The 23,044-nt window shown below is 36.1% G+C and overlaps 1 pseudogene; it reads left to right on the forward strand.

The window, feature by feature from the left end:
• Positions 1–14,327: 14,327 nt before the first annotated feature.
• On the forward strand, positions 14,328–15,313 carry LOC100663778 (GTP-binding protein 10-like; annotated as a pseudogene).
• The last annotated feature ends 7,731 nt before the right edge of the window (positions 15,314–23,044 follow it).

A 23,044-nucleotide genomic window follows, 5' to 3' on the forward strand; every position in this document is an offset into this window, starting at 1 on the left:
ACTCCTCTGAAAACCTAAGTAATTCATTTTATTTTATATACTACTTATAGAAATGCAAGTTAGTTCAATTTTCAAAGCAGTTTGTAATATGTATTAAGATCCTAAAAATGTTTCATCCTTTGCCTCAGTATTTCCAGTTTGGAGAATCTGTCCAAAGGAAATCATCTAAAGTGCAGATTAAAGTTTATGCACAAAGATGTTCAATGCTATATTATTTACAAGAGGAAAAATAGAAGCAACGATTAGAGAAAGATTAATTAAATTATGGTATGCCAAAAATGGAATGCCACATAACCTCCTAATATTGTGAATTAAAGGTATTAAGGACAAAGGAAAATGTGTTATCATGATAGAATATTATGTGAAATATGAAAAAATGAAATGAAATGAAAAAAAGATTATTTATTTATGCAGCACAATCTCAGCTACGTAAAATATACACTGTCATGGATTGAATTGTGTCCCACAAAAATGTGTCAACTTGGCAAGGCCATAATTCCCAATATTGTGTGCTTGTCCCCCATTTTGTTATCTGATTAGTCTCCATTTTGTGATGTGTTATAAATCCTAGATTCTATGCCTGTGGTTGTGGTACCATTTGGCAGTGAGCTGTCCCTTATGTCAATGAGGCAGGATTAGGTCATGTTAATGAGGATTAGGTTGGGAAGCAACCCCCTTAGTCAGGTCACAGCCTTGATCTGTTGTAAGGGGAGTTTCCTTGGGGTGTGGCCTACATTACCTTTTATCATATGAGAGATAAAAGGAGAGAAACGGGAGCAGACAGAGAGGGACCTTCTACCACTAAGAACAGCCAGAAGCAGAGCACGGCCTTTGGACCAGGAGTCCTTGTGCTGAGAAACTTGCAGACTCAGGGGAAGATTGATGACAAGGACCTTCCCCTAGAACTAACAGAGAGAGAAAGCCTTTCCTTGGAGCTGGTGCCCTGAATTAGGACTTCTAGCCTCCTAAACCATAAACCAAAAAAACCAAACCCACTGCCGAACAGTTGATTCTGACTCATAGCGACCCTATAGACAGAGTAGAACTGCCCTGTAGAGTTTCCAAGGAGCGCCTGGAGGATTTGAACTACCGACCTTTTGGTTAGCAGTGTAGCACTTAACCACTGCACCACCAGGGGTTCCTAAACCATAAAAGAACAAATTCCTGTTTGTTAAAGCCATCCACTTTTCATTCTTGGTGGTAGGAGGTTCCTCTCTTTTCTGCTCGATTCTTTCTTTTATATCTTAAGAGACTGACTCAAAATACAACCTAATCCTGTAGAATGAGTCCTACCTTCTTAACAGAACTGCCTCTAATCCTGCCTTATTAACATCATAGAGGTTAGGATTTACAACAGATAGGATAATCACATTAGCTCACAAAATGGATGATGACCACACAATACTGGGAATCATGGTCTAGCCAAGTTAGTACACATTTTTGGGGTACACAATTCAATCCATAACACTGGTTATCATCACTTAGATTTTATGTTTTTATTTAAGTTAATATGAAAACAAAAAAGAAATGATACATACATTAAGACAACAGCATAATTAAGTGCAATTTAACCAAATAGTTACTTTATAAGTTTCTAACCACAATTTTAAAAACCTAGAATAAATAAACATTCCTTGTTTCTATGCTTATAGACAAAGATATAATGCTGCTTCCTAAGAAACATAAACCAAAACAACAACCTTTTGAATAGTACTTACTAAAAGATGGCAAAGAAGACAAGTCAAAAATGAATGTGATTGTAAATGTGAATCTAATCTTCATTTTTCTTCTGTGACATCTGTGGAATGAATGCAACTAAAGTGGAGGTCATTCGTTAGCCTATTTTACTCATATGAAAAGAAAGATTTTTGTAGCCTTGGGAAACTTTTCACACCGCATCAGACCTTTCCAGTCTTTGTAACCACGTCCTTTATTCGTCTGATACTCCACACAACCAATAGCTCACCGTTCCCCATAATCATTATGTACTTCAAATGGCTATCAAATATACCTTCTACCAATGAATCCCTCAGGAGAACCACCAAGCCTCCAAAATACCATGTGTAAAGAAAATATTTTTTGTTTATTCTTATCCTGAACACCATTCCAGAGCTAAGCAAATTGGGGAAGGGATGAATCCAAAAATAAAAATTCAGAATGTCTTTAATCTTTAAAATTTTCATTGTTAAAAAAAAATCAATAAAACAATGCTCTTTTGACTGAATTTTTCTGTTATATTTAGCTATCATTAAAACCCAATCTTGACAATACTAAAATCGTATTTACAGTGATAAAACAGTTATAGAAAATTGAAGGCAGGTTTGTCCTTTTTAATTTTAATGTAGACTCGGCTACAGATAATAAATAAATATAATTTCTAAGGAAAAAAATCACTAAAAACATTAAAACACCTCACAACCTGCCCAGTATCAATTACTCAAAACAACTCATAGGTCTGCAGTTAAAAGCATAAGGAAACAGATTACTGAGTTCAAATCCTGGCTCTGTTACCTTGGGATGGCTATGGATTCTCTCTGCCTCCTTTCCTCAAACATAAAATCATGATAATTCCAGTAGAGTTGTTGCAAGGATTAAATGCAATTAATACATGTGAAGCAGTTAAAGCTGTGCCTCACACAGAGTAGTTGGTGGATGTTTGCCATTATCTCAAAAACTTCGGTTTGTTCAAAAAAACAAACCAAACCCATTGCCATTGAGTTGATTTCGACTCACAGTGACCCTATAGGCAGAGTAGAACTGCCCCATAGGGCTTCCAAGGAGCACCTAGTGGATTCGAACTGCCAACCTTTTGGTTAGCAACCGTAGCTCTTAACCACTATACCACCAGGGTTTCCATTAAAAACAAAGAAGAGAAAAAAAAAAAAAAAATGAAAGAAAAAAAACCACTGAATAAAATAAGATTATGAAATAATCTAAGTACATACATTTTGAGTGGCAGTTTCTGATATCTGAGAATGGTAATGTAGACACTCCACACCTAGTTGAGCAGAATATGTCAAAAAAAAAAAAAAATTGAAGGATGTGGCACAACTTTCATACTATAGTGGCTTTGGAGCCAAACAAACTTAGATTAAATCTTGGATTTACCAATTAGTAACCACAAGCAAGTTGCTTAAAATCCTAACCTCAGTTTCCTCATTTGTAAAATAAAATTATGTTATCTACCTTATAAAGTTGTTTTGAAGGTTAAATAAGATGAAATATATGAGGCAATCCACACAGTCTAGCTCATATAAGCTCAATAAATTATTATCAGTATTAACTCCAGTATTAAGAGAAGAATCAATGGATCATTTAAAAATTGATAAGCTAGGGAGCCAAGGTGGCGGAATAGAAAGACGCTTCCGTCGAGCCCTCTTTACAACAAAGACCCGAAAAACAAGTGAAACAAGTATATTTGTGACAAGGTGGGAGCCCTGAGCATCAAAGGCAAGCTTAGACAATGAACTGAGGGGCAGGGGGAGGAAAAGATCGTTCAGAAGTGGAGAGGAGCTACCGGACCTGAATCCTGCGGAGCCCTCAGGCACCATTCCTGGAGCGGCTGCAGCAGTGGCAGCGGCAGGCTGGTACTAGCGTTCCGCAGCAGTTTTCTCAGGGAGAAGCAGCCAGCCGCACAGCCTACTCACACCTCCGGAACCTGAGGAGAAAGGTACTCTCGGCAAAAGCTAAGTACTTGCGTATATTTTACCGAGCCCCCCGCACCCCCAAGCCGGCTTCAGCAGCTGAATCCCTGGGCCTGAGATAGACCCTGATGAGCACCTAGAGCCATTCTCCCGGTCTCGGAGAAGGAAAAAATTTGCAACTGGGGGAAAAGATAATTTGCTAGCTCCATCAACTGGGGGAGCTCAGGACAGAAGCAGCTCCTGTCCAGACATAAACCGTCTGTGGACCTTGAGCACCTTTCCCTTCTGCATGGACCTGTCTGGGCCTATTTCGGGAAAACAGGCCCTTGTTGGCAAACTCCAACCATTTCAGCTGTGCAGTGGAGAGGTGGGTGTTTGACGTCTGACATTGCTTTGCCTATTAAACAAGGTCCTCACCTACACACATGAGGGACCTAAGGACTGGTAGCTCCACTCAGGTCACCCAGCCACCCACAACACAGTTCCAAAGATAACTGGTACCTCCCAGTCCATACAACTGAAAACTTTGGGTGCCCATGATCCCTCTGCAGAACCCACCCACCTGCACGCTCTAGGGAACAGAGACGTGTTTTCCTCAGAGACACTTGGGGGTAGGTTTTCAACCCCCTGCCTTGTTCAGAGCATGACCCCCTGCTGCAATCAGATACCAGTATATATGCCAATTACCCCTGCCCCTCTAAGACTGTACAACAGAGCTTGTACACACACTTGATATCAGCTACCTGGAAACCTGAGCTGAATTCATATAAGAAAACTGAACGGAGTCCTAGACTGATATACCTGATAACAGCTCTAGCCAGCTGGGGACAGGACACCAAAACTCCAAAGGTGAAAATAATCAAGCTAGCTCACTCAAGCAACCCATAGGGGTATGTCAAAACAAAACAAAGCAAGCAGGTACGACACAGTAAGAAAGCATAAACTAAATACAATAACTTATAGATGGCTCGGAGACAACAGTCAATATCAAGTCACATAAAGAAACAGACCATGATCACCTCAACAGGCTCTCAAAACAAAGAATCCAGGGATCTTCTAGATGAAACTGCATTCCTGGAATTACCAGATGCAAAATACAAAAGTTTAATATACAGAACCCTTCGAGACATCAGGAAGGAAATGAGGCAATACGCAGAATAAGCCAAAGAACACACAGATAAAGCAATGGAAGAAATTAGAAAGATTATTCAGGAACATAATTAAAAGTTCAAAAAGTTGGAAAAATCCATAGACAGACAGCAATCAGAAATTCAGAAGATTAACAATAAAATTAAAAAATTAGTTAACTCAATAGAAAGTCAGAGGAGCAGAATTGAGCAAGTAGAAGCTAGAATTTCTGAATTCGAAGATAAATCACTTGGCACTAATATATTTGAATAAAAATCAGAAAAAATAATTTTAAAAAATGAAGAAACCTTAAGAATCATGTGGGACTTTATTAACAGAAATAACCTATGAGTGATTGGAGAACCAGAACAGGGAGGGATAACAGAAAATACAGAGGAAATTGTTGAAGATTTGTTGGCAGAAAACTTCCCTGATATTGTGAAAGGTGAGAAGATATCTATCCAAGATGCTCATCGAACTATACATAAGGTAGACCTTAAAAGAAAGTCACCAAGACGTATTATAATCAAACTTGCCAAAACCAAAGATAAAGGGAGAATTATAAGAGCAGTGAAGGATAAAAGAAAAGTCACCTACAAAGGAGAGCCAATAAGAATAAGCTCGGACTGCTCGGCAGAAACCATGCAGACAAGAAGGCAATGGGACAACATATTTAAAAAATTGAAAGGAAAAAAATTGCCTTCCAAGAATCATATATCCATCAAAACTGTCTCTTAAATATGAAGGTGAAATTAAGACATTTCCAGATAAACACCAGTTGAGGGAATTCATAAAAACCAAACCAAAACTACAAGAAATACTAAAGGGAGTTCTTTGGTTAGAAAATCAATAATATCAGGTATCAACCCAAGACTAGAACACTGGGCAGAGCAACCAGAAGTCAACCCAGATAGGGAAATCCAAAAAAACAAAGCAAGATTATTAAAAAAAAAAAAAAAGCCCAACACAGGGTAACAGCGATGTTATTATATAAAAGAAGACAACATTAAAGTAATAAAGAGGGACTAAGAAATGTAATCATACACCTTCCAGATGGAGAGAAAGATATGGAAATACAAAGAAATAAAAGTTAGTTTTAAATTTAGAAAAATAGGGGTAAATAATAAGGTAACCACAAAGGAGACAAACTAACCTACTCATTAAAATAAAATATAAGAAAAAATACAGACTCAGCAGAAACAAAATCAACAACAATGAATATGAGGAAAGGACAATATATAAAGAAAATCTACTCAGTACATAAAATCAAGTGGGAAAAAGAAACTGTCAACATACGAAAAAAGACATCAACATGATAGCACTAAATTCATACCTATCTGTAATTACCCTGAGTGTAAATGGACTAAATGCACCAATAAACAGACAGAGAGTGGCAGAATGGATTAAAAAACAAGATCCATCTATATGCTGCCTACAAGAGACACACCTTAGACTTAGAGACACAAACAAACTAAAACTCAAAGGACGGAAAAAAATAAATCAAGCAAAAAATAATCAAAACAGAGCAGGAGTGCCAATATCAATTTCTGACAAAATAGATTTTAAAGCTAAATCCATCAGGAAGCATAAGGAAGGACACTATATACTGATTAAAGGGACAATACACCATGAAGATATAACCATATTAAATATTTATACACCCAATGACAGGGCTGCAAGATACATAAACTCTATCAGCATTGAAAAGTGAGATAGACAGCTCCACAATAATAGTAGAAGACTTCAACACACCACTTTCGGTGAAGGACAGGACATCCAGAAAGAAGCTCAATAAAGACAAGGAAGATCTAAATGCCACAATCATCCAACTTGACCTCATAGACATATACAGAACACTCCACCCAACAGTAGCCAGATATACTTTCTTTTCTAGTGCACATGGAACATTCTCTAAAATACAGCATATATTAGGTCATAAAGCAAGCCTTAGCAGAGTCCAAAATGTTGAAATATGACAAAGCATCTTCTCTGACCATAAGACCATAAAAGTGGAAATCAATAACAGGAAAAGCAGGGAAAAGAAATCAAACACTTGGAAACTGAACAATACCCTGCTCAAAAAAGACTGGATTATAGAAGACATTAAGGATGGAATAAAGAAATTCAGAGAATCCAATGAAAATGAAAACACTTCCTAGCAGAACCTTTGGGACACAGCAAAAGTGGTGCTCAGAGGCCAATTTATATCAATAAATGCACACACACAAAAAGAAGAAGGGGCCAAAATCAAAGAATTATCCCTACAACTTGAACAAATAGAAAGAGAGCAACAAAAGAAACCCACAGGCACCAGAAGAAAACAAATAATAAAAATTAGAGCTGAACTAAATGAAATAGAAAACAGAAAATCAATTGAAAGAATTAACCAGACCAAAAGTTGGTTTTTTGAAAAACTCAACAAAATTGATAAACCACTGGCCAAACTGACAAAAGAAACACAGGAGAGGAAGCAAATAACCCGAATAAGAAACGAGATGGGCGATATTACAACAGAAAAAAATTACAACAGACCCAACTGAAATTAAAAGAATCATATCAGATTACTATGAAAAACTATACTCAAACAAATTTGAAAACCTAGAAGAAATGGATGAATTCCTAGAAACACACTACCTACCTAAGCTAATACAAACAGAGGTAGAACAAGTAAACAGACCCATAAAAAAAAAAGAGAGATTTAAAAGTTAATCAAAAAACTCCCAATTAAAAAAAGCACTGGTCTGGACGGCTTCACTGCAGAGTTCTACCAAACTTTCAGAGAAGAGTTAACACCACTACTACTAAAGGTATTTCAGAGCATAGAAAAGAACGGAGTACTACCAAACTCATTCTATGAAACCACCATATCCCTGATACCAAAACCAGGTAAAGACACCACAAGAAAAGAAAAGTATAGACCTATATCCCTCATGAATGTAGATGCAAAAATCCTTAACAAAATTCTAGCCAATAGAATTCAACAACATATCAAAAAAATAATTCACCATGACCAAGTGGGATTCATGGGGTTGGGTTTGGGGATGCAGGGATGGTTCAACATTAGAAAAACAGTTAATGTAACCCACCACATAAATAAAACAAAAGACAAGAATCACATGATTTTATCAATTGATGCAGAAAAAGCATTTGACAAAGTTCAACACTCATTCATGATAAAAAACTCTCAGCAAAATAGGAATAGAAGGAAAATTCCTCAACATAATAAAGGGCATTTAAACAAAGCCAACAGCCAACATCATCCTAAATGGAGAGAGCCTGATAACATTCCCACTGAGATCGGGAACCAGACAAGGATGCCCTTTATCACCACTTGTATTCAACATTGTGCTGGAAGTCCTAGCCAGAGCAATCAGGCTAGATAAAGAAATAAAGGGCATCCAGATTGGCAAGGAAGAAGTAAAAGTTTCTCTATTTGAAGATGACATGATCTTATACACAGAAATCCCTAAGGAATCTTCCAGAAAACTAATGAAACTAATAGAAGAGTTCAGCAGATTGTCAGGATAAAAGATAAACATAAAAAAATCGGTTGGATTCCTCTACACCAACAAAAAGAACATCGAAGAGGAAATCACCAAATCAGTGCCATTTACAGTAGCCCCCAAGAGGATAAAATACTTAGGAATAAATCTTACCAGACATGTAAAAGACTTATACAAAGAAAACTACAGTACACTTCTGCAAGAAACCAAAAGAGACTTACACAAGTGGAAGAACATACCTTGCTCGTGGGTAGGAAGACTTAACATTATAAAAATGTCTATTCTACCAAAAACGATCTACACATTTAATGCAATTTCCGATCCAAATCCCAAGGACATTCTTTAATGAGATGGAGAAAGAAATCACCAATTTCATACGGAAGGGAAAGAGGACACGGATAAATAAGGCATTACTGAAAAAGAAGAATAAAGTGGGAGGCCTTACTTTACCTGATTTTGGAACATATTATACTGCCACAGTAGTCAAAACAGCCTGGTACTGGTACAACAACAGATACATGGACCAATGGAACAGAACTGAGAATCCAAACATAAATCCATCCACATATGAGCAGTTGATATTTGACAAAGGCTCAAAGTCAGTTAAATGGGGGAAAAGACAGTCTTTTTAACAAATCATGCTGGCATAACTGGATATCCATCTGCAAAATAATGAAACAAGACCCATACCTCACACCATGCACAAAAACTAACTCCAAATGGACCGAAGACCTAAACATAAAATCTAAAACAATAAAGACCATGGAAGAAAAAATAGGGACAATGTTAGGAGCCCTAATATATGGCATAAACAGTATACAAACATTATAAAGAATGGAGAAGAAAAACTAGATAACTGGGAGCTCCTAAAAATCAAACACCTATTCTCATCCAAAGACTTCCCCAAAAGAGTAAAAAGACTACCTACAAAAAACAAGTCTGGGAAAAAGTTTTTAGCTATGTCATTTCTGATCAGCGCCTGATTTCTAAAATCTACATGATACTGCAAAAACTCAACTGCAAAAAGACAAATAACCCAATTAAAAAATGGGCAAAAGATATGAATAGACACTTCACTAAAGAAGACATTCAGGTAGCAAACAGATATATGAGGAAATGCTCACGATCATTAGTCATTAGAGAAATGCAGATCAAAACTACAATGAGATTTCGTCTCACTCCAACAAGGCTGGCATTAATCCCAAAACACAAAATAATAAATGTTGGAGAGGCTGTGGAGAGATTGGAACACTTATACACTGTTGGTGGGAATGTCAAATGGTACAACCACTTTGGAAATCAATTTGGCACTTCCTCAAAAAGCTAGAAATAGAACTACCATATGATCCAGCAATCCCACTCCTTGGAATATACCCTAGAGAAACAAGAGCCTTTACACAAACAGATATATGCACACCTATGTTTATTGCAGCACTGTTTACAATTGAAAAAAGATGGAAACAACCAAGGTGCCCATCAACGGATGAATGGATAAATAAATTATGGTATATTCACACAACGGAATATTATGCATCAATAAAGAACGGTAAGGAATCTGTGAAACATTTTATAACATGGAGGAACCTGGAAGGCATTATGCTGAGTGAAATTAGTCCGTTGCAAAAGGACGAATATTGTATAAGACCGCTATTATAAGAACTTGAGAAACAGTTTAAACTGAGAAGAAAACATTCTTTTGTGGTTGCCAGAGCGGGGAGGAAGGAAGGGTGGGAGAGGGGCATTCACTAATTGGATAGTAGATAAGAACTACTTTAGGTGAAGGGAAAGACAGCGCACAATACAGGGGAGGTAAGCACAATTGGACTAAACCAAAAGCAAAGAAGTTTCCTGAATAAACCGAATGCTTTGAAGGTCAGCATAGTAGGGGCAGGGGTCTGGGGACCACGGTTTCAGGGGACATCTAAGTCAATTGGCATAATAAAATCTATTAAGAAAACATTCTGCATCCCACTTTGAAGAGTGGCATCTGAGGTCTTAAATGCTAGCAAGCAGCCATCTAAGATGCATCAATTGGTCTCAACCCACCTGGATCAAAGGAGAATGAAGAAAACCAAGGACACAAGGCAATTACAAGCCCAAGAGACAGAAAGGGCCACATGAATCAAAGACTACATCATCCTGAAACCAGAAGAACTAGATGGTGCCTGGCTACAACCGATGACTGCCCTGAGAGGGAACACAACAGAGAACCCCTGAGGAAGCAGGACAGCAGTGGGATGCAGACCCCAAATTCTCATAAGACCAGACTTAATGGTCTGACTGAGACTAGAAGGATCCTGGTGGTCATGGCCCCCAGACCTTCTGTTGGCCCAGGACAGGAACCATTCCCGAAGCCAACTCTTTAGACATGGATTGGACTGGACAATGGGTTGGAGAGGGATGCTGGTGAGGAGCAAGGTTCTTGGATCAGGTGGACACTTGAGACTATGTTGACATCTCCTGCGTGAAGGGGAGATGAGAGGGTGGAGGGGGTTAGAAGCTGGTGAAACGGACACGAAGAGAGAGAGTGGAGGGAGAAAGCGGGCTGTCTCCTTAGGGGGAGAGTAATTGGGAGTGTGTAGCAAGGTGTGTATAGGGGTTTTTGTGTGAGAGACTGACTTGATTTTTAAACTTTCACTTCAAGCACAATAAAAATTATTTTAAAAAATTGATAAGCTAAAAGTAGGTGGGAAAGTATGGAATGGAAGATTATTCATTCTTTCCCCTTACCACATCCAGTGGTCATTTCTCTGTCCTCATTATTCTCAACCTTGTCAGCCTTGACTCATAATCTTGGCACAGAATAATTACTGAATGAACAAGGTTGCTACATTGATGGCCAAATTCAGCAATCCTTTTCTAGTCTATATTCTTTCCAGTTTGTCTGAAACTACCATGTCACTACCTAGTCCAAAACACTCTACAAATGTCCTGTCCTATCATTTGATGACCTCCATGGTCTGACCCCATCAGACCTTTTCAATCTTTGTAACCACATTCTTTATTTTTCTGATACTCCACCTAACCCAATAGCTCACCATTCCCCATAATCATTATGTACTTTAGGGCTCTCATTTTGTTCATGGTATTACATCTGGATCTTAATTCAGATCCATTTATTAACCATGGGACATTTCACAAATTACCAGACTTCTATGGACTTCAGTTTCCCTATCCATAAAGTAGAGATAATAACAGTACCTTTTATCTACATAGTGTTCCTTGAGAATTAGATGGAATAAAAATATAAATTGCATACTGGGAAAGTCTGCACAACTTGACAAAGGCAAGGTCATGGAAGCTTCATAGTTACATCCAAACTCCCTGAGGGACCAAATTACTGGGTGGAGGGCTGGGAACCATGGTCTCGGGGGACAGCTAGCTCAATTGGTATATTTTATAAAGAAAATGTTCTACGTCCTCCTATGGTGAGTAGCTTCTGGGTTTTTTTAAGTTTGTGAGAGGCCATCTAAGATTACTCCATTGGGCCCACCCCATCTGAAGCAAGGGAGAATGAAGAAAACCAAAGACACAAGGAAAAGATTAGTCCAAAGGACTAATGGACCACAGCTACCACAGCCTGCACCAGACTAAATCCAGCACAACTAGATGGTGCCCAGCTACTACTATCAACTGCTCTGACAGGGACCACAATAGAGGGTCCTGGACAGAGCTGGAGAAAAATGGAGGACAAAATTCTAACTCACAAAACAGACCAGACTTACAGGTCTGACAGAGACTGAAGAAACCCCAAGAGTATGACCCCCAGACACTCTTTCAGCTCAGCAATGAGGCCACTCCTGAGGTTCACCCTTTAGCCAAAGATTAGGCAGGCCTAAAAAAATAAAATAAGATGAGACTAAATGGGCACACCAGCTCAGGAGCAAGGATAAGAAGGCAGGAGGGGACAGAAAGCTGGTACCAGGGAACCCAAGGTCGAGAAGAGAAGAGTGTTGACATGTCATGGGGTTGGCAACCAATGTCACAAAATAATGTGTATTGTTTAATGAGAAACTAATTCGCTCTGCAAAATTTCATCTAAGTACAATAAAAAAAACAAACAAAAAAATATATAAAGTACTTAATTCACACAATGTCTCCCTAAAACATAGTAAGAACTTAACAAATGTCATTATTGCTGTTGTTAGAATTGGGTACCTTTCTCCCTCATTTGTGTAGGCCTAAATCCTCACTATCCACGAAAGCCTAACAAAACATACCTTCTGTGAAACGTTCCCTGATCAAAAGCTTTTGGTCTCGCTTGCCTCTAACTCACAGCTCTTTAGTTAATACTCAGCTTTCCTCCTTGACTTCTCTGAAACATTTGTGCTTTATTTTAGAGTTACATGTGGTCTTATCTTATCTCTCATTCTCAATGATTAAGCTCCTTAAGGCAAAATCCATGTATGATTCATTTTCATATCCCACATACCATCTAATACAGCTCCCTGAACTTCATATGTACTTGAAAATATTAATTGAATCAGTAAAATAATAAAGTTTAATTACCTTTTTCCAGGTTACTAAAATACATTTTTCTATGGTGGGATGGTTATTTTGAAACTGGTACTCTTCTGGTTAATAGGTCAGTCTCAAAGGTGACTCAAACAAGGGTAATATGGCAAATGTCAGCTAGTCATGTAATTTGTTTTCACCAAATATGTGCTGTATTTAATACTTGTTCTCTTTTAGTGCTTATGGTGTAGAACAAGGAATTAGTCTATCAAGACGCTCTTAAATTTATGGATAGAGAGTTTCTTAAGGCTGATCGTAAGTAGAGCTACAGCATTTAAATTTTTTTAACTCTTGGGACTGTATTATATAAAAATATTCTAATAAGCAAGAGCACAAACATGTAAGTACAATGATATTTATGGCAAATATATTTAAATATAAAATATTAAGAAAATCTTAAATGACAATCAATAAATGTTTTATTATATAAGTAGATAGAAATCTTAAAGTATCCACATTAAATTGCTAACAGTTGTTATCACTGGAATTTTAGATTGAGGGGAATGATCAGGGAAGATTTATTTCCAAAATCCTACCTTGTGAAGGAAGACATGAAGAAAACAAAGCTTAAAAATCACCAACACTACTCTTCTCTCTTTTACAAGAGGGCTCATTTTTGGGTATGTAAGCACACATTAAGTGATATAAGTGAAATCAGCAACAAGAGTTGATTTGTAAATAATAATCAAAATAAATGCCGATTACAGATGTGCTAAATATCAGTTTCAGTCAGTGTCACAAGACAAAGACTTCAAAAACAGAAATAAGGGAAGGAAGAATAACCTCTTCCCTATTCAGTTGACCTTAGTATTATTAGTTTCTCTGTAACTGAAAGTTATAATATTTATTTATTTTATTGAACTCCAGATATCACACTATTATTACTTTGAGGGCAAAAAATAACTCTTACGTCATATGCAGTTACACAAATATATTTGCTTAGTTACAGTTTCATATTCAGTCTCTTTTGTGTATAGATACATGGAGAATTAAATGGATTATTGAATTTTTCCCTAAAGATCTTAATTCCTTTGATGACAGAACATGGTGATAAAAGAAATTACTTGATGCTGACACACTAAAATTTTTTCAATAATCTATCTCAATATCAATTACATCCAGCAGAAATTTGAAGCTAAAATAATTATCTGTATCAGAAGCATAGAATACTGACAGAATGGGATGTGTTAATATTCTTTCCAAAGATAAATTATACGTTGTTTTTTTCTATTGACTGATGATCATCTTTCAGGTTTTTAATTGGGTTATGAAAATTTAAAAATTTGTTTTAAATTAATTAGGTCAACTAGCAAACATATCAGATACGCTCTTTCACTTTACATATATTAAATAAGAATCGGAATTAGTCCGGCCATTAGCCACTGACAGAATAGTCTGTTATACCTCCACATTTCTCCATGAAAGCCTTGGTCCTCCCCACGTTGTTGGATTTTGTTGTTTTGTTTTGTTTTTCTTTTCTTTCTAATACAAAGCCCTTTCTTAAAAGAAGTATACACAGAGATGGCCTAGCACTGCGATGGTGCACTGCAGCCGTGTGTTATTCGGAAAGTATGGAAACTTCATTGATAACCTAAGACTCTTCGGCAAGGGAGGAAGTAGTGAAATGTGTTGTCCTCAATTAGGTGGAGAAGGTGGAAAAGGTGATGATGTGTGGATTGTAGCTGAAAACAAGATGACTTTTAAAAAACTTAAAGACAAATATCCTCAGAAATGATTCGTGGCTGGAGGAGGAGCAAACAGTCGGGTTAGTGCACTAAAAGGCTCCAAAGGAAAAGACTGTGAAATTCCTGTACCTGTGAGCATTTCAGTAACTAATGAAAATGATAAAATTATAGATTCTCAAATGCTGGAAAATCCTCTTTACTAAGTCAGGTTTCTTATGCAAAACCTGTGATTGCAGATTATGCATTTTCAATATTAAAGCCTGAACTGGGAAAGATTATGTACAATGATTTCAAACAGATTCAGTAGACGATCTTCCAGGCTTAATAGAAGGAACACATATAAACTAAGGAATGGGTCAAAAATTCCTGAAGCATATAGAAAGAACTAAACAACTACTTTTTGATGTTGATATTCCTGGATTTCAGCTTTTTTCCCAAACAATACAGAACTGCCTTTGAACCCATATACTGCTTACAAAAGAGTTGGGTTTGTACAAAGAGAAATTTCAAACAAAACCTGCACCTCTGGCAGTTAATAAAATGGATTTGCCAGAGCCCAAGGTAAATTCCATGAACTGATGAACCAACTCCAGAATCCTAAAGATTTTTTGCACTTGTTTGAAAAAAAAACATGATTCCAGAGAGGACTATGGAGTTACACCTTATCATTCCCATCTCTTCAATTAGTGGAGAAGGAATTGAAGAATTAAAGAACTGTTTAAGAAAATCACTGGATGAACAAACCAACCAGGAAAATAATGCATACCATAAGAAACAGTTGCTTGATATTCTTAAATATTTTACACTAAGCCAAAAAAAAAAAAAAAAAACCCACTAAGCCATCATCAAATCATGCTATTACTAGTTCCTCAATGGATGTAATTTAAATCTATTCAAAATGGTAAGAATTTGTTAGTGTTATTTTAAACATTTTTTGTAAACATGCATTTTTTTGAGCATCATTGTCAATCTTCAGATATATGCACCACCATTTAAGAATGACACCTTTTTAAGCCTGTTCTATTGTAGTTTTTTTTTTCAATAATAAAAACAAATGACAGTTAAAAAAAAAATTAGACGTAGAAACAGAAGGGCTCTATTCCTTTTTTTTTTTTTTTTTTAACAACCTGCTGTAATTTCTGGATTTCATTCACTAAACAATTTTATGTTGTTCTACTTTATCATTATGAAGTCTAAATAAAGTAAAATACAGTCCCTGGCCTCAGGAAACTTGAATTGTATTTGGGAAAATAAGACCAGTGCACAAAAATAAGAATAGCACAAACCACATATGAGTTGTACATACAAGTACAATGGGAGCTTAGGGGTCTGAACCTTGTGGAGGTCTTCCATGGTTAATTCTGAAGTCTGAATAATTTGTTCCTCTGAACTCACAACCTGGATTTGTTTATTTATACTTACCAACTATGATACCAGGTAATATGTAATAAATGATATGTCTCAAAGTCACACGTGCCTTAAACAAAATTATTGGAGATTGTAGGTAAAGTGACTCATAAAAGAAAAGGGGCTGCCACCCAGAAGAGCCAGCTGTGTCTCAAGAGTCCTCAAAGATCTGCATTACCTTAGTGACTGTGCCACATTTGAGTATTCTCCTAAACTTGCACACTAGAAAATATAAAAGAAAATATAATCTTGTTAATTCACCAAGATTTATTAATTTATAATACATGACTTCTGAGGCTACTAACTTGTCTCCAGTACACCACACCATGGACAGTCAAATTTTAATCAGAATTTTGTTTAGCAAGTGTAGCATCAAACTTGGATAAGTTTTAAGATTCAAATTTTTCAAAATATTTAACTGTATTGAGTATCCCATCTATATCAAGATAGGTCATAGAAGGCTGCAATACTCAGTTCCCTACACAGGACTTGATGGGAATCATGTGTCTGTATTTGCCTGGTGACCTTCCTTTGCCCATGCTCTCCTGGCTACCAACAATTCTGCCCTGCCAGGTGAACAGACTTTCTTCAGCAACAAAAACTGTGAATACTAAAAATGGTTTTAATAAACTGTTGCAGGCTTGGGAGTCTTTGAAGAATATTTCATGCCTTTAAGTGTCAAATGTTGGTTTTAAAGTTTAATTCTCATAAGATACTCTTACTACCTCATTTTCGAATACTTGGGGTACGACTCACTGCAACAAAACTATATTATAATGCAGAACAAGGAATCTTTTTCTCACAATGAAATAAATCAAATATGTTCCACATTCCAGATTTCATCCCATGGGAAAATGGTACATTATTCCTATATATTTTTCTTTGAGTATTATCTAATTTTTTATTTGTATATATCTACATAAAAATTTCAAAAGTCTCTGAAAAATGCTAATTATGAAAAGGCACAAGGATCATACAGTGTTTCAAATGTGTGGAAACGCATGATTAGAAGTACCTAGGAAATGTAGGCCTGTGGCCTCTCCATGGGCTCTACTTAGCCTTCTTTTCTTTTTTTTTTTTTTCTTTTTCTTAAATGGAAAATTTAAATCTTATCTCCTAAATGAAATTTTCTCTAACTGCCCTTGACCTAGGTAATCACTCCTTCCTCTAAAGCTCTGTATTATCAACCTCACTTGTTTGGCATTTATCCTGTTTTCTTTTACACTGTGCACTGACATCTTTGTTTTTATGCATGTAGCCCCCAGATGGGCAACATTTTATCTGAACTTCCAGTATACCATTTTACCATTTTCAAACTTACATTATAATATTTATCTACATGTTTTAGCTCCTCCTTATTCTGTAAACTCCTCAAGAGCAGTCATTTTAATTTGCATATATAAATATTCAATAAATGTTTGCTGAACAAAAGAATGGAAGGTCTATCTCCTCAATGAAATTTTAAACCTCCTTGAAGCAGGAAGCATATTTTGTGATTCTTTAAAAATCATAAGATTGAACACATAATAAGTGCTGAGTAACTTTTTTTAATAATTATAGTATTAATTTTATCCATATGAATGCAGTCTTTATTTTTTTTTTTAATTCAATTCAAAACTTCTCTGCTTTTTAAGGTAATAAACTGTTGGCTAAATTTGTATAAATGTATTTTTATTTTCTGGATGTAAAATGAAAGTTTATTTTGTATCTCAATGCATCATATCTGACTGCAGAAATTAAAGCACCATTTGAAAGGAATATATATATATACGGAGCCCTGGTGGTGCAATGGTTAAGAGCTTGGCAGCTAGCTGAAAGGTTGGTGGTTCAGTCCTGTCCAGTGACTCCACAGGCGTAGGACCTGACACTCTGCTCCCATAAAGATTACGGCTTAGAAAACACTATAGGGCAGTTCTACTCTGTCACATGGGGTTGCTATGAGTTAAAATCAACTCGATGGCATTGAACAATGACATATATTTATAATGAAAATCAAATTAATATCTATATTACAGACCATAATGTGGTCATCACCTCTTTCAAATTTCAATCTAAGAACTATGTGTTGATTCCAGAGCTATTATAGTATACAAATGGTACCTGCCATATCACAAAAGGACACCAAATAAACAAGGTTCTGTATAAGTGGACTTTGGGAACAGGGCAGATGGATCGGGCAGGCTCACATGCTGTGATTTGAAAAGATGCATGCAGGACAGATGCCACCAATGCCTGAAATCCTCAGTATCAGCTGTCATTCCTCACAGGCCTTAAATGATTTTACTGGATTAAGAAAGTATGTCCCATAGATGGAATTTTAATTGATTTTGAAGATTAGTATATGCCATGTACATTCTTTAAAGAAAAAGAAAGTTTTTAAAATTCTGTGGGAACATGGGACACTCGGGGTAAAGCATGTCAAAAAAAAATCTGAATAAAAATGTACCAAAAGAAAAGGTGAAAGGTCCAAAGATATATTTGGTTTGCTTCATAATTTTGCCCAGGGCCTGCCATACTTGCCACACAGTTACCTTGCTTATTGAAGTGTGGCCAAAAGCATTACTAAGAGATGGACTGAAAAAATGGAAAGATCTTATTTTTAAGGCACTATGATTTGTATGTCTTGGAAGAATTACAGCCAGAATGCCCCTTAAAAGCAAGGATGGCAAGGCTATGTCTCACATACTTTGGACATGTTATCAGGAGGCATCAGTCCCCAGAGAGGGACATCATGTTTGGTAAAGTAGAGGGTCAGCGAAAAAGAGGAAGACCCTCAACAAGATGGACTGACACAGTGGCTGTAACAATGGGCTCAAGCGTAGCAACAATTGTGAGGCTGGCACAGGGTCAGGCAGTGTTTCATTCTGTTGCGCAAAGGGAAATTGACTTGACAGCACCTAACAACAACATGATTTGTAAGGAGCCCTGATGGCGTAGTGGTTAAGATCTCAGCTGCTAACCAAAAGATTGGCAGTTCAAATCCACCAGCAATGACCTGTAAATTTTAATCACTGAAAAAAATCGATAATTAGTGTAGGATAGTTGTCTTAGGCAGGGTTCTCTAAAAAACAAAAACAGAAAAAAAAAAGTTGTCTTAGGCTGGGTTCTCTAGAGAAGCAAAATCAGTAAGCGTATAAATATATAGAAAAAAAAAAAAAAACTAATAGAGAAAGGTTTATATCAAGGAAATGGCTCACATGGTATTAGAGGCCAAAATGTCCTAAGTCCATTGGTCAGGATAGAGGCTTCTCCTGATTCACGTAGCCACAGGGGCTGGAGAACCCAAGATCGACAAGTCAAAAAGCAGGGCTCTTGTTCACAGGCTGTGAAGATGGATGAATCCCAAGATCGGCAGGCAAGACCACAGGTAAACTGCTAGCTCAAGTCCCAAGAACCAGAGGTCAGATGAATAGGAGCCAGCTGCAGGATCCAGCACAAACAAAAAGCCCTCAAGCCTTGACTGAGTGTCCACTTATATTCGATGCAGGCCACATGCCAAGGACACTCCCTTCCAACTAATTAGCTATTCACAGCAAATCCCATCATGGACGTGATCACATATCAGATCTCACCAGGGAAGTGATCACAACATTATACCACTGCCAAAACACTAAGAATCACGGCCGAGCCAAATTGACACACAATCTTAACAATCACAATAGTCCTTTTTACTTATTTTTATAGCTTTTCCTTCATTTTTTCCAATTAATGAAGATAACCACTAAATTACATTAATAAAACCGTGATAACAAATTACTCATTAATTGGGAATGGGAGATTAAGAAAAGGCATAAAAGCACAAAAAGAGATACTATAGTCAGTTCCTACCCAACAGATAAATTATTTTCATTAACATTAAAACAAAAAGTTCTAAAACATAATCATTTGAAATACAGAAATGATTATGAAACTTTTATCTAATAAATTTACTGAAATAATGTAATAGTTGTGTTCCCAACTGTCAAACCTCAGTGGGTGCTAATACATTTCAGACATTACACAAAAGATGTAATTAGAGATTCCATTTGAGTCAATAACTTTATACACATTATACCATGAAATATTTGTCTTTATTCTAGATACCAAAAAGATAAATAAAACATTCCTTTTTCAAGCTATAAAATCGCAAAATTATAAGAGATAACTAGAGGTCGTTAAATCAAATAATTCTACCTCAGTGAATATTAACAGCTAAACCTCCTAAAACAGATGATTTTCTGTCCTATTTTTAGACAAGCTAGAGAACAGCTTTTCCTTGGTAACACTAGTGTTTATTTATTTTGAAAATTAAAAAAGGAAAAAAAGCTTCTTTCTTTCTAAATAATTCTCTTACTATAAATTAAACCCATTTCTTTTTATTCTGATCACTGAATAAAAAATAAATACATTTATTTTTAATGAGGAATAAAAAGGAGTCACCATTGAAAGACAAACATTATTACCATGTGTCTTAACATGCAGACTTTTCTTAACGAATGTCTACAAGACATTTTCTTTGATAAAAGTATAAAGTAGAAAGAAAAATCAGTGAAATCAGGGAAGGTAATAATAAAGTTTTAAATTATGATAGCTAACTTAATTACATGAATTAAAATGAAGGACCCTTGCTGAATGGGCTCATATGATTATCCCAATGTGTAAATCCAAAATATTACTTTAAAATAACATTTATTTCTGATTTCTAACTACTAAAATAATACTTGTTAATACAGAAAATTGGAATGCACAAGAGCACAAAGAAGAAAAAAACTCACCTGCAGTTTTAACACACTGAGAAAGCCACTGCAAACATTTTGATGTATGCTCTTCCAATATTCAGAAACACACACAGAATCATAATTTATATATTTTTATAATCTTTTTGCACTTAGAAAATTATCGTGCACGTTTTCTGATATCTTAAAAGTCTTCTACAATTTATCGTCTAACAGCAGGACATCAATCTATCATAAGAACATATATAATTACTTAACCAACATGATTTCCAGTATTTTGCTACTGTAATCAGTGATACTGCTCCTACATAGAGTTTTGCCCAAAATTTTGATTTCTTTCATTTTAATGCATTACTGCAAGTAAAATCGCTCTGGCAGAAGAAATTAAAGCTCCTGATACATATTATCAAACTGTCCTCTAAGAAAGATAAAGCTAATCTGTACCTGTAGTGAATACTCATGTCCCTTTCCTTTATTCTTGCCTTATTGGTGCTGGGTGTTATCAATCTTTTAATCTTTAGCAAATTGATATTTGAAAAAATAAACCTCAATGTTATTACTACTGAGGCCCCCTGTAATTCTTTCAAGAATTGCTTGTTGTCCTCTTTCACAAGGTCATTGACCAGGTGCTTTGAGAGCTTCCTCTCTCAAATCCCAGCCCAAGGCACTTGATTTTAAGATTATTTGTTTACAAAAGTGGTTTATGTACAAAAAATATCAACCTCTTGAGTATCATATGTGCTGCAAATCTTTTTCCAAGTTTTTCATTTTGTTTTTAATTTTATTTATTCTTTTTTCAATAGGCAGATATTTCCTTTTTTTTTTTTAAATCACATCTATCAGTCATTTTCTGTATGGTTTTTGTCTTTATTATTATGCTTAGAAAGACCTTTCCTATCCTGAAATCATATCATCATCATTAGATATGTTACGCAGAACTGTATTTTGACCTTGAATTATTTTGATGTGTAGTAGTACTCATCTTTACAGCAATTTGTGGAATTCTACATATTAGTTTTCCTAATCACGGAGAAAATTAATATTAACGAAAATAAAAGTTCTCTCTTCATTTTAACCTTCCCAATTACACTTTTTATTGGGAAACTTCATGGTAAAACCTGTCTGAACATAATTGGAATTAAGTCAAATCACTTTGAATGATAGTGATCAGGATATGAAAAGAAAGGAGAAATTCATTTTTGCACAGTTAAATCAAAATGTTTAGGCTCAAATACCACTTCACCACTTACTGACTGTGTAATCTGTGGCACGTTACTTAGTCTCTCTAAACTTGAATTTCCTCATCGGTAAAGTGAGATTGGTAATGGCACATACCGCACAGACTGATTGTGAGCATTACATGAAATGACATATGCAATGCATGTTGCAACAGTCTGGAAATAGTAAACCCTCAAGAAATGGTAGCTATTATTAGTTTTTAACTGACCTACCAAGTCTGTGATACTTGGAAGAATCATCAACCATAACTGAATAAATAAGTCCCTGCTGCTTTTTTTTTTTTTTTTTTAAATCATCCCGGATCTAGCAAAATAGAGTTGTCCAGGTGATAAGCAGTTCAACTGCAAGTCAATGCCTACAGTTAGGCTGTCTAGTCTTATGCTTCTCTACGGGGTCCATATGAGAACCTGTTGCTTGTCTTCTCATCCTACAACATCTTAACATGCACAGCATGTGAGACCCTGAGGGCTGATTTTTGTGCCTCAGAACCAGCAATTCTGGAAGATGGCTGCATGTTTCCAGTTATACTTTCCCCAGCCTGGTACACCATAAAACTATATTTTAAGTTACGTCATCACAAGCATTCACCCTAAATTTGTGAAAATCCACCTAGCCATTTTTCTATGATGCAAGAACAAAAAGACACACACAGCAACTTCATTTTATTTATTAACCACCTATGAACCAAGTGCTTTCATTTAATCCCTGCAACAAGCCTGTGAGATGGATATTATTTATGTACTAACCGTCGAGGAAACTGAGGCTCAGATAGATCAAGCGTGTTGCCCAAGGTTGCACTGCCACCTTACTGGCAAAATTCTTTCCCTTTTCTTTTATTAAAACCGTCCCCAGACAAATACCTCTTCTTTCAAATCCTAGTCAAGTCTTTCTCCAACCATGAGAGAAGCATGGCCCTGCTTTTTACTTACAGCTGGGAATATATCTTTAATTGATCTCACTATTTTTTTTTTTTTATGGTGCTCTTCTGAATGAGTGTGACTAGAAAAAGAAATACAGAGAATTTGAATAGACTATAAGGAGGTAAAAAATAAAAATAAAAAAAACACAGAATTACCATCCCATGCAGCCAAAGAAAATAAAATTGAATGTGGTTTCTACTTCTGATTGTAACTCTAGAATTCATTGTCTTTTCTGATCTTACTAGTTTTTAAACAAAATGTTCAAAAGTTACATGCCAAGCATTATTC

This window comes from Loxodonta africana, chromosome 6 (assembly GCF_030014295.1).
Source record: "Loxodonta africana isolate mLoxAfr1 chromosome 6, mLoxAfr1.hap2, whole genome shotgun sequence".
NCBI classification, from domain to species: Eukaryota; Metazoa; Chordata; class Mammalia; order Proboscidea; family Elephantidae; genus Loxodonta; species Loxodonta africana.